This window comes from Schistocerca nitens, chromosome 4 (assembly GCF_023898315.1).
Source record: "Schistocerca nitens isolate TAMUIC-IGC-003100 chromosome 4, iqSchNite1.1, whole genome shotgun sequence".
In the NCBI taxonomy this organism is placed as follows: domain Eukaryota; kingdom Metazoa; phylum Arthropoda; class Insecta; order Orthoptera; family Acrididae; genus Schistocerca; species Schistocerca nitens.
In genome coordinates this window covers 357008764-357026155 of record NC_064617.1, presented here as the reverse complement: position 1 = coordinate 357026155, position 17392 = coordinate 357008764, and the positions used below count along the sequence as shown (strand labels likewise).

At 37.9% G+C, this 17392-nt stretch overlaps 1 protein-coding gene across 1 annotated transcript in view; it reads right to left on the bottom strand.

Moving 5' to 3' along the window:
- LOC126251362 (uncharacterized) overlaps nucleotides 1–17392 on the bottom strand; it is a 93924-nt gene that overhangs the window by 34204 nt on the left and 42328 nt on the right. Inside the window, exon 2 of the mRNA XM_049951740.1 lies at nucleotides 11945–12066. The gene's annotated coding sequence lies outside the window, so the exon portion shown is untranslated. The remainder of the gene's footprint in view (nucleotides 1–11944; nucleotides 12067–17392) is intronic.

Below are 17392 nucleotides of genomic sequence, written 5' to 3'. Positions count from 1 at the left end.
AGTGCTAGAACATCTCTCTAGACCTGCCGTGTGGCGGCGCTCGGTCTGCAATCACTGACAGTGGCGACACACGGGTCCGATTTATACTAACGGACCGCGGCCGATTTAAAGGCTACCACCTAGCAAGTGTGGTGTCTGGCGGTGACACCACATCTGAAATGCGACAAAATCGAACGACGGACCCACCGGACACCTTTTACTGTGCCACTTACATGCAGTTATCATTGTAAGCAAAATGGTTATCACAATGCGTGAAAGTGCAACAGTTTTCTTCCAACTCTTGCTCTAAGGGAGATACGCAGGCTGCTAGCTTGTTGATGTACAGAATATTTAACAACCTAAAACTGGCAGTATATTTACAATGTTCAGCCGATATTTTTATACGATGGTATGTCGATATTTTTTCCACCCATACATTGATATTTTTTTCGATTTATCATGGCCGGATAATGATACTGTTTAAAATATTGATATACTGGATTCCAGATATCTATAAAAATATCAACAGTCCTATTCACAACACAGCCTATCTGGATCCTCCCCTCCACATACTGTCCCCACATCCCCTAGGCAACAGTTTCTGTCCCACCTGTCCTATCACCCCTTTCATGTCCCCACCACTTCACTTCTTGCCACACTCTGCCAACACATCCACCTGTCAGTCCCCTTCCTTACTCCTCCCTTTTCTTCCCCCTCCCCCTTCCCACATCCCTGCCCCACAGCCTCCTGATACTGCACCTGGCAGTCTTCTCATGTCTCCTTCTAGTCCCTGCACACTTCTCCAGACAGAGCTCTTCTCTCCCCACACCAGGACTCTTCTGCCCCTCTGCAATCAAGATTGCCAGTGAACGTAGCAGTTGGATACTGGTCCGAGTTGCCAGAGAAAGCAGACATGAATGCTGGAGGTGTGCTCGCTTGTATGAATGAGAGAGTGTTTTCTTTTCTGATGAAGGCTTCAGCCGAAAGCTAAATGCGTAGCAGTCTTTTCATTGTGCCTGGCTGCAACTCAACATGTCATCTTTACGGTGAGTAGCAATCTACCCGTTTCCTAATATCACTGATATTCCAACCTGGACTTTTCATTGTTTAAATAAAGAAACGTTCAGCCTTGAGAAAAATATTCTGAGGAGTTGTTGACAGAAAATAGGAGAGAATTGTCGAATATTATTAATAACAAAACAGAGAGAATAAAAAATAATGACTCTGGACGTAGAAGTCCAATATCAATTCTCTCACAATTGAAGCAATTCAGAACCCATACGATAACTCTAAAGCAAGAATAAAAAAAATGGAACTTTCCCTCAACTGGATTTAAAGTTATAAAATCGCCGATACTTTATAAAATACACTATGCAACACAATAAGGAGTCATTTTTTCTAACTACCTTTGAAATCTGACTCAACAGTGCCAACAACCTCCTTCTGCAATGGTACAAAAGTGAGACGCCCTGCAACATCAGCCTTTGGCTCAGCAACACTTCAAACAGTAAGCTGTTAAACATATGAGTAAAAAAGGACAGATCTCAGAAGTTCATGTGATGTGTAAGATGGGTTAATGATGTCATACTGGCACCATGTTTTACCACAATTCTGTCCAACACCATTGTGGACGTTTCTCACAATTGGATGTTGTCTCATCTCCTCTTACCCACATTTTATTCCCTTCTTTTGACACCTCTACAATGGAGGTCAGAACCCAGTGTTGAAATCATGGTTTTCTTAAGGGCAGTGCGGAAAACATTTCAGACACACCACTGCTCAGTATCGACATGAATATGCCTCGGGGTGGCACAAAGGGTGTAAATGAAATTACCTCTTCCCTTGGGGCTTTGGTTCTCACACATTTAGTGGTCAAAACGGCAGTTTGCAGTAGGATCAACATCAGGACGACATTCTTCACTATCTTTGACTCTGTTGATATCCTCTGGACGATTCAACCCGTCTCTAAGCACACTGTGGGCCTGCAACTCATCTGAACATGACTGCAGCCTTTTAGAGTTTAGCAGACAGTGGGAAATTTTTGCTCTAGTGTACAGGGTGAAACAACTAGGGCAAATTTAAAATCATTCAAGGAAATTTGCATTTGATCTGAAGCAGCAAAGCAGGTTTATGATTTACAGTTTTCCAGTAGCATGATCACATTGTGGGGCAAGTAGGGGATAGGGGAGGGTGGGAGTGACATTGACAACTGCGTGACTAAAAAAGCAAATGGCCCTCTGAGACAACCTCGTTCGGCAACACCCTTCGTGCCACCCGCGAACCTTGTTTTAGCATTTTACAAATGTGTCTGTACAGAAACAGTCACTGATTACTTAGCGCCAGCATAACAGACATATCTCTCGATATCATGGAGCTAAGTGATGCTATGTCGCTGAATTTGCACCTGCTGACCACATGCAAAATCTAAGGGGTGTTGAAAGGAATGCCCATCATGCTGACACCAGAGCCGTGCAATGTGATACATTTGCCTGCCCGAGACTGCCTGCGGCCAACCGCTCCAATCTGCTGCCCACACCATGGACAGCTGAGTTCATCTGTACTGGGAACAGAGTGCACGAGCCACGATGCTTCGTCAAGGCCCGCAGCTTGGTCAAGCACATAGCTGAGTCCAAGTGTCAATAGGCGTCAGTGCAAAGGGAAACGGACAGAGCTGGCAAAGTGGGAATGACGAGCCACATATTAGCAGATAGCTTTCTGAATTACCAGCAATCTTCTGAGAATGGTGAAGTTTTGATGTGTCAGGAAGAGTATGTTCTTGGGCCTTTGAAAATAAAAATAACTCTTAATGTAAAATAAGGGGTGTAACACAGTAACGTGCAATACAATAATGAACATAATTACAAGCAACTTTTTTTGGTTTATACAATTCATCCTTTCTTTTTTACACTTCTTTCTGTAGCCTCTACCTCTCTGAGCTCTTTTATGAAACTTTACCTTAAATTTTGTAGTTAGGTTTTTATTACACTTTTTTCCACAGTTCTATATCGTCTAGAAATGTTTGAACAATCTCTTTGTTCACCCTACATTTTATTTTCTTCTACCTGTAATGTTCCTGGGTGATTTTACATAAACCAGGTCATTTGTGGTACAATTTTGATATTGTCAGCGGTCTACTCCTTCACCATACCGAAAGCATGTCAGTTGTCTACTCCTTCACCGTACTGAAAGCAACTAGAACTTGCTGTCACATGCAGGAAAACTCATGGGCCATGTTGGGACAGTTGAATAACTACTAAGCTTCTCCTAACAGTCAGACCAATAACAGTGGCAACCTTCCGGAGTCAGCAAAATCCAGTGCCCTGGAGAAGTGTGTAACAATGTGCCCAAGAGATCAGTGGCCCTTAATCGAAAAGGCAGGAAAATGCTATCTACATCTTTCACAGACACCAATGATTTCTCGCCATGAGAAAGAAATAGCAGACAAATATCATGTGGCTGTGGTGCCCCAAGTGTTGCAGCATATGGAGGATGGTGCCTGTGCACATAAACTGACACATGGACAGACACATACACTAAAAGGCATTAGTTTACTCTTATTATGCAATCAGTATTGGAGTTGCACTACAAACATTGGTTTCTGTTTGTTGGAGAAAACTGCTACAAATGTACAGGATGAAATTTAACTAACATAAGCATGTAAGGGGTATTTACAAGCCATCTCTTGAACATTACATTTGTTACTGGTCAGGGGGCAAATATGAAAAATTCCCTAAAGAACTGTTGTCGCCTTCCATACAACAACCACTCCTTCAGCACTGTTCTATCCTATATGCTTGAGGAAAAATGGTTGCAGGAATACTGTCATAATGTTCACCCATCACTGGAATCAACGAAACATGCCGTAACTTATTTAAAAATGAGTGGCCATGCGAAAGTCTCATGGTTGCAGTTACCCATGAAGAAGCACATTGACACTCACTGAAATACTTTGTGTGCCAAGCTAAAATCAATGTTTATGCAGCTTTATCAAACTGCTGAAGTTTAACATGAATTCAGAAAAATACACTTGTTTGGAAACTGGTACTAACAGGCGGTGACGATTTATTTTCTTGGAAGTATTTGAAGGGGACGTCAAGGTAAGCTGACAGTGATTTGACACTGCAGTTGCTTGTGCCATGGGTCTGCCAGCTACAGAAACACTGTACTGAGAATGCCACAGACAGTAAGGTAAGCACTCCCACATAAGTAAAACAACACATTTATACATGAAATTTATGTTTTTGTTAAATTTTTTAAACAACCGTAACTGGATAAGAGATCGCATTTAAAGAAGACAGTGTGCCTCAATATTGTCGACACTTGGGGGAAGCAGCACTACTTAATTCAAGTGCTCGAAACCTCTAAAGTGAAAACGTGGAAATAAAGTCAAAGTATTTGCTTGCATTATTTCTAATGACACAGGTACGTCATGTAAAGCAGCTCTCAAAAACTGAGTAAGAGAAAATTTATGTCGCAGCAAGTTGCAGATGTGCTGCACCACAAGGTAAAATGCGATGTTAATTAACTATGCTAAGTAAATATTTTATCAGTACTGACATCCTCAACATTTGATCATGTAATAGTGAAAAAGACTTAAATCAATGTGAACAATGTGCCAAATTTAATAACAGCTACGGGATACAACATATTTGTTCTGTGTACTGGCATGATGTATTATTTGCAAAATGTCATACAGAGAACGAAGCCTCAGCATTGATGCCTTCAAAATGGAGGAAGACTGTGCAATGTGAAAATAGTTCTGCCATGATATGATCTTCTGACTTCAGTGTGTGTCAACAAAAACTTTTAAATACTTGCCATTTCCTCATACAGTACTACAAAAATTCAGTAATTAGTAAGGAAACCTCTAATAAACTTAACAGCATCATAAGGTTTAGAGGACAAATGTAAGGATGTAGAGGTATATCTCACTAGGGGTAAGATTGATACTGCCTATGGGAAAATGAAAGAGACTTTTGGAGAAAAAAGAACCACTTGTATGAATATCAAGACCTCAGATGGAAACCCAGTTCCAAGCAAAGAAGAGAAAGCAGAAAGGTGGAAGGAGTATAGAGGATCTGTACAAGGGTGATGTACTTGAGGACAATATTGTGGAAAATGGAAGAGAATGTAGATGAAATGGGAGATATGATACTGGTGAAGAGTTTGACAGAGCACTGAAAGACCTACACGGAAACAAGGCCCCGGGAGTAGACAACATCCCATTAGAACTACTGATAGCCTTGGGAGAGCCAGCCCTGACAAAACTCTACCATCTGGTGAGCAAGATGTTGGAGACAGGCGAAATATTCTCAGACCACAAGAAGAATATAATAATTCCAATCCCAAAGAAAGCAAGTGTTGACAGATGTGAAAATTACCGAACTATCAGTTTAATAAGCCAGAGCTGCAAAATACTAACATGAATTCTTTACAGACAAATGGAAAAACTGGTAGAAGCTGACCTCGGGGAAGATCAGTTTGGATTCTGTAGAAATGTTGGAACACGTGAGGCAATACTGACCCTACGACTTATCATAGAAAATAGACTAAGGAAAGGCAGATCTACGTTTCTAACATTTGTAGATATAGAGAAAGCTTTTGACAATGTTGACTGGAATACTCTCTTTCAAATTCTGAAGGTGGCAGGGATAAAACACAGGGAGCGAAAGGCTATTTACAAATTTGTACAGAAACCAGATGGCAGTTATAAGAGTCGAGGGGGCATGAAAGAGAAGCAGTGGTTGGGAAGGGAGTGAGACAGGGTTGTAGCCTATCGCCGATGTTATTCAATCTGTATACTGAGCAAGCAGTAAAGGAAACAAAAGAAAAATTCGGAGTAGGAATTAAAATCCATGGAGAAGAAATAAAAACTTTGAGGTTCGCCGATAACATTCTAATTCTGCCAGAGACAGCGAAGGACCTGGAAGAGCAGCTGAACGGAATGGACAGTGTCTTGAAAGGAGGATATAAGATGAACATCAAAAAAGCAAAATGAGGATAATGGAATGTAGTCGAATTAAATCAGGTGATGCTGCGGAAATCAGATTAGGAAATGAGACACTTGAAGTAGTAAAGGAGTTTTGCTATTTGGGGAGCAAAATAACAGATGATTGTAGAAGTAGAGAGGATATAAAATGTAGACTGGCAATGGCAAGGAAAGCGCTTCTGAAGAGGAGAAATTTGTTAACATCAAGTATAGATTTAAATGTCAGGAAGTCATTTCTGAAAGTATTTGTATGGAGTGTGGCCACGTATGGAAGTGAAACATGGACGATAAATAGTTTAGACAAGAAGAGAATAGAAGCTTTGGAAATGTGGTGCTACAGAAGAATGCTGAAGATTAGATGGGTAGATTACATAAATAATGAGGAGGTATTGAATAGAATTAGGGAGAAGAGAAATTTGTGGCACACCTTGACTAGAAGGGATCAGTTAGTAGGACATGTTCTGAGGCATCAAGGCATCACCAATTTAGTATTGGAGGGCAGCGTGGTGGGTAAAAATTTTAGAGGGAAACCAAGAGATGAATACACTAAGCAGATTCAGAAGGATGTAGGTTGTAGTAGGTACTGGGAGATGAAGAAGCTTGCACAGGATAGAGTAGCATGGAGAGCTGCATGGACTGAAGACCACAACAACAAGGTATAGAACTTTTTGTACGCACGTAAATAAGTCGATTTAACAATTACAAGCAATGATGGAGATTTAAGTATCCACCTTGTTACTGATGTAACAGCCATCAGTTATTTTAATGTAAGACGAGATTAAGAGCTATGTTGGTAAATACTTTGCGAAGTAAAAATCTGTTTGCATACGAGCTGTAGAGATTTTGTTCTGTGCACACAACAGTGCCTACTGGGTGCCGAGCCACATGGGTACCCGGGCGGACTTGGGGTCTGGCGGGGTACCTTTCGGTCCAGCGAGAACCGGTGCGGTTTGCCCAGCTGACAAGGCAGTGCGAGTCGAGGTTCACCTGTCTGTCATGGCTGCAGTCCCATGCAGGCTTGATGCACGCCTCTGGCCGGTAATTGATAATCATTAAGTAGCTGTCTCTGTACAGGTAAATTTTTAAAGTGCTCAACAAAGGTGAGAGAGTAGCACAAACAATGTCATCTAACTGAGGGTTCTTAGAGGGTACCTTTACCATTTTATTCAAGTATCACTTCTCAGAAGGGCTGAAAAAGCATGACACCCATTGGTGCTTTACATCACATCCAAGTTTCGTTGAATGATTCCAAATGGTCCCTAGTGGTTACCAATGTATACTACAGCAAAAATTGCAGCCTTGTTACTATATAAAGAGAGTGCAGTATCGCTGGGCCTGAGGCTGACATGCAAGAAACCACACTTTTGCACTATTACAGAACAGCGTTGTAGGCATCTTTAAGTGAAATTTCGATCTTCTGCATGCAATGGCAGACCACAGCAGGGTTTCGAAAAAGTGACTCTTTAAGAGTGTGTTGCATAATGTATACACAGAGAAGGCAATGGAAAACTGAAAGTAAAAATGTAAGAACATGGGAATCCCAATCAATGATGGAACTATATACCGGATGATTATAATTAAACTTTCCCTATTTAACAGGGTATAATACAGAAACGAATTATCATACGAGTACCAAACTTGATGGCATTAATGTCCAGAGTATTGGGTGCATGATTTCTGTGCTTCACAGCACCACCATCTATTTCCAACTATAGCTACCAAGCACTGTGATCAATCATTGTGATTCATAGTCTCACACACCTGACCAGTCACAGTGCACTTGTTAACGTGTCATAATGAGTTTGGACAAAAAGAGCCTTATTGGTGAAGCTCTATTATCAAAACAACAGTAATGCTACAGCTGCGCTTCGATAATATCGCCAACTGACAGGATTATGGAAGGGTCCTCTTTATCCGCCTTCTGTGCGGAGCATGATGGTGAAGTTCGAATCACCTGCAGAAATGGGCGTTGCTCCAGGAAGAGGCCGACGACCGGTTGCGCTACAGGTAATTGATGAAATTTCTGTTGCTATGGCGGACAACGCTGCGTCCACTTCCCGACTGTCAGGCATTCGCATGCTGTTCACAACAGAATGGAAGGCGTTCGAACCATTCTAATGGTATCCGTACAAGATCCATATCGTACAGAATCTTGCACCACACCATAGGATGCACGACGACATGTTGACTTTGCTTTCCACTTTCTCGCAAGGATTGAAGTGAGGAGGTGCGATGAACAAACAGAACTGGCGAGTGAGGGGATAACCACCTCCAGTCACTGTGCATGATGTTCCTCTGTATGGTGAATGTGTCATGGTATGATGTGGCTTCACGGCTACGTTCATCGTAGGCCCATTCTTGTTTGAAGAGGTTAGCACTCAAGGACCAAAGACACGCAGTGTGACTGGTCAGCATTACTGTAATATGCTTCACCAGCATGTCATACCCACCCTACTGGAGAGAGTATGTATGCATTTTTAAATTTCCAGAGATCTGAAGATGAAAACAAGTTTTTGTCAAAATGAGTCATCTTGAAATAAATAATGTTTAACAATCGTGGGTTCAGAAGAAATTTCTTTTACATCAAGATCATAATAATTTATTTTTGTTATAAATAAAAAAGAATTCTATATTTTAAAAGAGGTGCAACTTTTCCTATATTATATGTCAAATTTAATTTTCACTCTTCATTTGTGCCTATTTGCTGATGGTCTCCCTCTTTGATTCCTTCCTTCACTATTGGGACACTAATGCTACCAAGTTTGGTCCTTTTGCGGTAATTAGTTTCCTTGCAATAACATGTTAAATAGGGAAAGTTTCATTATAAATATCCGGTAGATTCTAAAAGTTAACTTTCACACAAGCTGAAAACATTGACTATAACACCAGGAAAACAATAGAGGAGTATACAAAATTTGACCACCATGTCAATACGAATAAAACAAACTAATGGTAACAGAAGGAACAAATCAAGATTTGACACTGGAAGAAGGGATCAGAATGATAACACACACTGAAGAGTACAAATATCTAAAAGTAAAGATTACACAAGATGGTAAACAAGATAAAGAAATTAACTCCAGGATAAATGCCATAAATTCACTATTGGGACATTAAATAGTATTTTATGGGATCAACAAATTAGAATGGAAACAAAAAGAAAACACACTCAAAACAATTATTAGATGCATCATGACATGTTGAACAGAAGTAAGGACAATTCGAACCCATTACTGGAAGATTGATTACAAATGAGATGGATTTTTGGACACTGTTTGCAGAGCTATCCAGGTGAGAAAGTGCCAGAAATGAAGTCATCAGGAAGAAAATGGATGTAACAAGTTTGATTGCAGAAAAAGTCAGTGGAGCGACTATCACAACAGATCATGGAACTGGAACAAACTGGAAGGAATCAAAGAGGGAGACCATCAGCAAATAGGCACAAATGAAGAGTGAAAATTAAATTTGACGTATAATATAGGAAAAGTTGCACCTCTTTTAAAATATAGAATTCTTTTTTATTTATAACAAAAATAAATTATTATGATCTTGATGTAAAAGAAATTTCTTCTGAACCCACGATTGTTAAACATTATTTATTTCAAGATGACTCATTTTGACAAAAACTTGTTTTCATCTTCAGATCTCTGGAAATTTAAAAATGCATACATATAAAAAATGCAGCAAGAACACATTATACTCTTAATCCAGCATAACCACGTTGGTCTGTCAATAACAAGAAGACAAAAATATAAAATGCACACAGCAACAAATGCGTTTGTTGAAGTGAAATGTCATATGTGTAAAATGTGATGTCGCAAACTAAAAACCTGAAGCAGGAACTCAGATCAGATGACAGCAAACTTCTGAAGAAACCAGTCATCGAGAAATAAATAGTTTTTATGATCTTGGCTTCCAAAGAAATTTCTTTCCATTAAATTGACAGATCACTCCCATCATATAACATGTATAGCCTACATTATAATCTCACCAGCATATGCAAATACATTGTAAAATAAGGAATAATAATAGTTTCTAGTACGATTTTAGAGTCTACAAAGTGGAAAATTTTCACTGGCTTTTTAAACATCTCAAATTTCTTAGGGTTGTGAACATACTGAATGAAAAGTTATTATTACATTTCACTGTACAGATACTATTTATGAAATGCCCAAATGGCTGTCTAGTCTTGTGTAAATTACAGTCTTTTTTTGTTTATGAATGCTAAACTTATACTCTATTAATTTACTTGCACTCTGTAAAGAAATGTACAATGGAAACCTTATGTCAGCTCTGCCATTCAATATACTGCCGAAACATGACTTCAATACACTACACTGTTCACTATTTCAGTGTCTTGCTTTTTACTACTTTTCAAATTTTGTTTAATTTGGACTATAGCGCTGAATCCGTCACGACAAATTATTTCTCAATCATCTCATCAGAAATCTTGATATTCCTACTATCCATTTGCCCAAAAGTTGGCTAACCTTCCTGCGGTCTGCATCTGGTGGGTGTTTGTGTCTTCTGCAAATTTTTCACGCTGCTCTCTCAATTATCCTACTGAATCAGTCACAATCATTTATAATTTCTATTGCAAAAAGCTCTGAAAACACCAGAATCAAACCTCACAATTATCATTAGGGCAGATAGTTTTAGTGTTTTTCCAGGAACTCGGCAAACAAAATCACAGACAGAACATGTTCAAAATCTAAGATGAAACAACCACTTAATAATATATGTTAAATGAGTGGAGCAACAAAACCAATAAACGTGGCAAGTACAAACAAATCACAGTTTTAGAGCTAAATTTGCTGATAAGGATAGGTCCCCAATGGTGGCATCAACTTTTTGAAAGGTGATGTAGGTTAAGATCCCAGGTATCACACCCTGCACCCATGATGCCAGGCATCACATCCTACAGCCATTCACATTGGCGGACCCTCGTTTGCGATTAATGGATGAAAAAAGATTTGTAAATTCTGTGTGATGCTCAACAGCATTAAAGAAGTTGTATTATGATAATCACTCTTTTTCCACTCTGAATTTTTGTGAATATTATTAAATTACATCTATTAAATTATATCTATTACAATGTTTGATTACTTGGAAATTCCAATCTATCGATCAAAAAAACAAGAGATGAAATAATCTGTTTATACCAACTGTGTAATGGTGAGAAAAATGTATTTTTCGTTACATGATGTGTAATTTTTTTGCATGGTAATTGTCACAGAAACATTTAAAACATAGCCTAAATTCCTATTGCACTATGGACAAAATAACGCAGAGGAGGATTTAAATGAAAGACTTGTTTATAAGTAAAATGAAATTCAAGAAAAATGAGGAATCGATTTATGAATGCAATAATCTGGTGGAAAAAAGAAGATGATAAAAACAAAAAATATATACCAAAATTAGTATATAAAATTAATTAAAAACACATGAACAAAAATTTCAAATAGGAAAAAAATTATAAGAAGAAAAATGACAGAAAATGGAGAAGTTGGTATTACAATTAAAATAATGTGGGAAAAGACTGGAAATAAAAAATTACATTTAAATCAATTAATTGAATAAAAACTGCGATCAAAGTCAGTTCTATAAAGATAATTAAATTTTAAAAGAATTAATGCACCTAACAAGATTCCACCCATAACCCCCTTCATGTGATGCCCTTCCCTATCAATCACACTATCTAACCAGTCTCTGTAACACACCTTTTTTAACACTATTGAACATCACAAAAAATTCCAATTTTTTTTTTTTTCCTTAATACTTGAAAATGCGGACCAGACCGAATGGCTGCAGTATCTGATACCTTGGGTTCTTGACCTACATAGTCATACAGACAGTTTCATGAGGTTGATCCCACCACTGGGTACCTAACCTTGCGAGTTCAATCTTTAAAAGATTAAAAATGGACCAAATCACAAAGAAGCAACATATACAATAACATAAAAAAAGTTAACTTACCTCAAAAATGTTCTTCATTCTCTACACAAATGTATGTAATCGCAAAGCCAAGGACTCTTCAGAATTTCATTCAAGGTCCTGTATTATTATTACGAGATCACCAGCATCCAGGTAGGACTGTTCTGTAAAAATAATGCAACAACAGACTGCTGTGTAAAAGCTGCAGCAGTATAGTTTTAATGTACAGAAGTGAATAAAATAAAGTATTTTCTGGAATTGCAAATATACAATAGAAAGTAAAATGAAACGAGTGATGTTTATCGAGTGTGAAGTTTTCTATTAGAGTAGTGCAGTGCACGTCTAATGTATTAGTTGATTTTTTACATTTTTGGCTTTACATTTTTTTGGTTCAAGCCATGAACATACAAAAATAATTGTGACAGTTAAATACAATCTCAGACATATTGCATTGGCTGGACATAATTCAGTACTCCATCCTCCTTTTCTCACCTGCAGTGGGCGCATTACCAGTAAACTGAGCAGGATAGAAGAAATCTGAACTCTTCAATGAAAACAGTTGGCGTCAAACAGTGAAAACAAAAATACAAAAGTAAAAGATGCAAGCAATGTTTTCAGATTCAGTTTCCCTAGTATGTATGCAAACAAACATTTGTCACAAAGTTGTTAATTTCACAGAGCAAGACTTGGGATCCTTAAGATAATAGCAGAGTGGAAATAATGAGTAGACACTATATTGTTACATCAATTAAGACACAGCACACTTTTCTTTTGTCTAACTTATTCCAGCAAAGAATATTGAAAAAAAAATACTTTTTTCCAGAATGCATTTCACTGATGCCATTTACATTACGATGCTGCATTTTATATCATAATATTGTAATTAATATTTTGAAATTTGCACAAGTTTACTGTTATACACACCGATGAGCCAGTACATTAACACCATTTCCCACTGGCTCATATGAATAAAATGGAGGACGTACTTCAATCTTAGACTTTCAGAGAACATTCTTAGGTTTGTATGAATTACGCGAGTCAGAGAAAACACATCACACGAGAATGTTCTCAGTTTCAATAAAAGGGTGGAGGAAGTTGCCCGACACAAACAATATTCTTGATTTCGTTTGAATAAAACTAGAGAAGTTTCCGGGAAGTGGAAAAGTCTCTATTTTTTTTAAGTGATCTCTGTAGCATACTTCAAGCTGAGGAAGTTCTGTTGAGGACAAGTTTTACTGAGGGTTTTTGTTAGTAAAAAATGGCAGAATTTACGTTAATTGGAAGGCAATAAAATATACGTAGCCTAAAGAAATATTGATAAGAAAAACTGTAGAAGTTTATATGGGTTTATCAATAAAAACACTATTTGGCTGGGGAACTTCTTTCACGAAAATGATGAAAGAGGAGGCAGCGAGCTTTCAAATGAAGCAAAAATGAGAATATTTTTTTACTATTTATTATTATTATTATTATTATTATTATTATTATTATTATTATTTCTTTCCTTTCTCAGACCTTAGGTCTGGTTCGAAATGAAAGTGACGCGGACCTTGATCAAGCGTGACTTCCTTTTAACTGTATGGTGTGTGTTACATTGTGTTTAGGAACTTTTGGGTAATTGAACATGTATCAATAATTACGGATTTCTGTAGTTGTATATATATGTTTGGATGTAGCTGTATTGCGTTGATGTACTGGTGGATATTGTGTGGTATGACTCCTGTAGTTGATAGTATAATTGGTATAATGTCAACTTTATCCCGATGCCACATGTCCTTGACTTCCTCAGCCAGTTGGATGTATTTTTCAATTTTTTCTCCTGTTTTCTTTTGTATATTTGTTGTATTGGGTATGGATATTTCGATTACTTGTGTTAATTTCCTCTTTTTATTGGTGAGTATGATGTCAGGTTTGTTATGTGGCGTTGTTTTATCTGTTATAATGGTTCTGTTCCAGTATAATTTGTATTCATCATTCTCCTGTACATTTTGTGGTGCATACTTGTATGTAGGAATGTGTTGTTTTATAAGTTTATGTTGTAAGGCAAGCTGTTGATGAATTATTTTTGCAACATTGTCATGTCTTCTGGGGTATTCTGTATTTGCTAGTTTTGTACATCCGCTTGTGATGTGATCTACTGTTTCTATTTGTTGTTTGCAAAGTCTGCATTTATCTGCTGTGGTATTGGGATCTTTAATAATATGCTTGCTGTAATACCTGGTGTTTATTGTTTGATCCTGTATTGCAATCATGAATCCTTCCGTCTCACTGTATATATTGCCTTTTCTTAGCCATGTGTTGGATGCGTCTTGATCGATGTGTGGCTGTGTTAGATGATACGGGTGCTTGCCATGTAGTGTTTTCTTTTTCCAATTTACTTTCTTCGTATCTGTTGATGTTATGTGATCTAAAGGGATGTAGAAGTGGTTATGAAATTGCAGTGGTGTAGCAGATGTATTTATATGAGTGATTGCTTTGTGTATTTTGCTGATTTCTGCTCGTTCTATAAAGAATTTTCTTAAATTGTCTACCTGTCCATAATGTAGGTTTTTTATGTCGATAAATCCCCTTCCTCCTTCCTTTCTGCTTAATGTGAATCTTTCTGTTGCTGAATGTATGTGATGTATTCTATATTTGTGGCATTGTGATCGTGTAAGTGTATAGAGTGCTTCTAGGTCTGTGTTACTCCATTTCACTACTCCAAATGAGTAGGTCAATATTGGTATAGCATAGGTATTTATAGCTTTTGTCTTGTTTCTTGCTGTCAATTCTGTTTTCAGTATTTTTGTTAGTCTTTGTCTATATTTTTCTTTTAGTTCTTCTTTAATATTTGTATTATCTATTTCTATTTTTTGTCTGTATCCTAGATATTTATAGGCATCTGTTTTTTCCATCGCTTCTATGCAGTCACTGTGGTTATCCAACATGTAATCTTCTTGTTTACTGTGTTTTCCCTTGACTATGCTATTTTTCTTAAATTTGTCTGTTCCAAAAGCCATATTTATATCATTGCTGAATACTTCTGTTATCTTTAGTAATTGGTTGAGTTGTTGATTTGTTGCTGCGAGTAGTTTTAGATCATCCATGTATAGCAAATGTGTGATTTTGTGTGGGTATGTTCCAGTGATATTGTATCCATAATTTGTATTATTTAGCATGTTGGATAGTGGGTTCAGAGCAAGGCAGAACCAGAAAGGACTTAATGAATCTCCTTGGTATATTCCACGCTTAATCTGTATTGGCTGTGATGTGATATTATTTGAATTTGTTTGGATATTAAGTGTGGTTTTCCAATTTTTCATTACTATGTTTAGGAACTGTATCAATTTAGGATCTACTTTGTATATTTCCAATATTTGTAGTAACCATGAGTGGGGTACACTATCAAAAGCTTTTTGGTAATCAATGTATGCGTAGTGTAGCGACCTTTGTTTAGTTTTAGCTTGATATGTCACCTCTGCATCTATTATCAGTTGCTCTTTACATCCTCGTGCTTCTTTGCAACAGCCTCTTTGTTCTTCATTTATAATTTTGTTCTGTGTTGTATGTGTCATTAATTTCTGTGTAATGACTGAAGTTAATATTTTGTATATTGTTGGTAGGCATGTTATGGGGCAATATTTAGCTGGGTTTGGTGTGTCTGCTTGATCTTTAGGTTTCAGATAAGTTATTCCATGTGTAAGTGTATCAGGGAATGTGTATGGGTCTGCAATGTAACTGTCACTCCTTCCCTCTTTCCTGATGAGGCAACAGTTTGTTGCGAAAGCTTGAATTTTGTGTGTATGTTTGTGTTTGTTTGTGTGTCTGTCGACCTGCCAGCACTTTCATTTGGTAAGTCACATCATCTTTGTTTTTACATATATTTTTCCTACGTGGAATGTTTCCCTCTATTATAACCATATGTTAAATAATTTAGTTAGATGTGAATGTGTTGAGGTGAACTTCTTTAGCAAGAAATTTGTTATTTTATCTTTTCCAGGGGCTTTCCAATTGTGAGTAGAATTAATAGCTTGGGTGACTTCATGTTGCAAAATTATCACTTCAGGCATTTGTGGTATCATCTTGTATGTGTCTGTTTCTGCTTGTATCCACCGTGCATGCCTGTTATGTTGTACCGGGTTTGACCATATGTTGCTCCAGAAGTGTTCTATGTCTGTTATGTTTGGTGGATTGTCTATTTTAATGTGTGTGTTATCTATTGTCTGGTAAAATTTCTTTTGGTTTGCGTTGAATGTTTGGTGTTGTTTCCTTCTATTTTCACTTTTTTTGTATCTCCTAAGTCGTTTGGCCAATGCTTGTAATTTCTGCTTCTTCTCATCTAATTGCTCTATCGCTTCTTGTTGTGAGATTTTATTATTATTATTATTATTATTATTATTAACATCATCAGAAAATGCATTTTTGTAAACTGTCCATTATTGTCTCAATAAGTTGTTGGTGCACCTAAAAGTAAAAAAGTAGTGCAATTCTTAAAGAGAACACTGTGATGCCATTCCACATGTTATTAAGTAGTTTGTTTGTTTGAGGGAATTGAATGAAATGTAAGATTTCACATGTGTTCTGTGCTATACACAGCAGACGACATACACCAAGAACCTTCTCAAGAAAGAGAGGAGTTAGTGAGAAAGAATTCTCTCATAAGAGAACATGCTTCAAAGTTTTCATTTGACCCCCTGCAAGTATGCAATGCAGTAAGAAAAGTATATAATCAGACTAGAGATGAATGAGGAATTGTTCTAATAGCAATACAGGCTGCAAATGGAAAAATTCACTGACTTGAGCACCTGGTTTCAGTGAGACCCCCAGTGTATTTCAAGAAGCCTTCACAGGCTGTAGTTATCCTCCCAACCTTGTACAAAAACAAATCTCCTGTGCCTTATCTTTCCAGTCTCCCCACCACCTCCCAAAATCTCACCGTCCGTCCACCACAGAGAAGCAATCCCCTCGTAACTCAATATCACCGAGGACTGGAGCAACTGAACTACATTCTCCACCACGTTTACAACTAACTCTCGTCGTGTCCTGAAATGAGAAATGTGCTGCCCACCCCTCCCACAGTGGTATTCCACCGTCCATCAAACCTACACAATATACTTGTCCATCCTTAAACAACCCCTGCTCCCAACCCCATACCTCCTCATGGCTCGTACCCCTGTAATAGACCATGCAAGACTTGTCCAATACATCCTCCTACCACCACCACCACCACCACCACCACCACCTAGACCAGTCCAGTCAGTAACATCATCTATCCCATCAAAGGCAGGGCCACCTGTGAAACCTGTCATGTGATCTACAAGCTAAGTTGCAACCACTGTGCTGCATTCTATGTGGGCATGACAACCAACAAGCTGTGTATCTGTACGAATGGCCACTGACAAAATGTGGCCAAGAAACAAGTGGACCATCCGGTTGCTGAGCACCCAGGCAAACATGACATCCTTCATTTCAATGACTGCTTCACAGCCTGTGCCATATGGATCCTTCCCA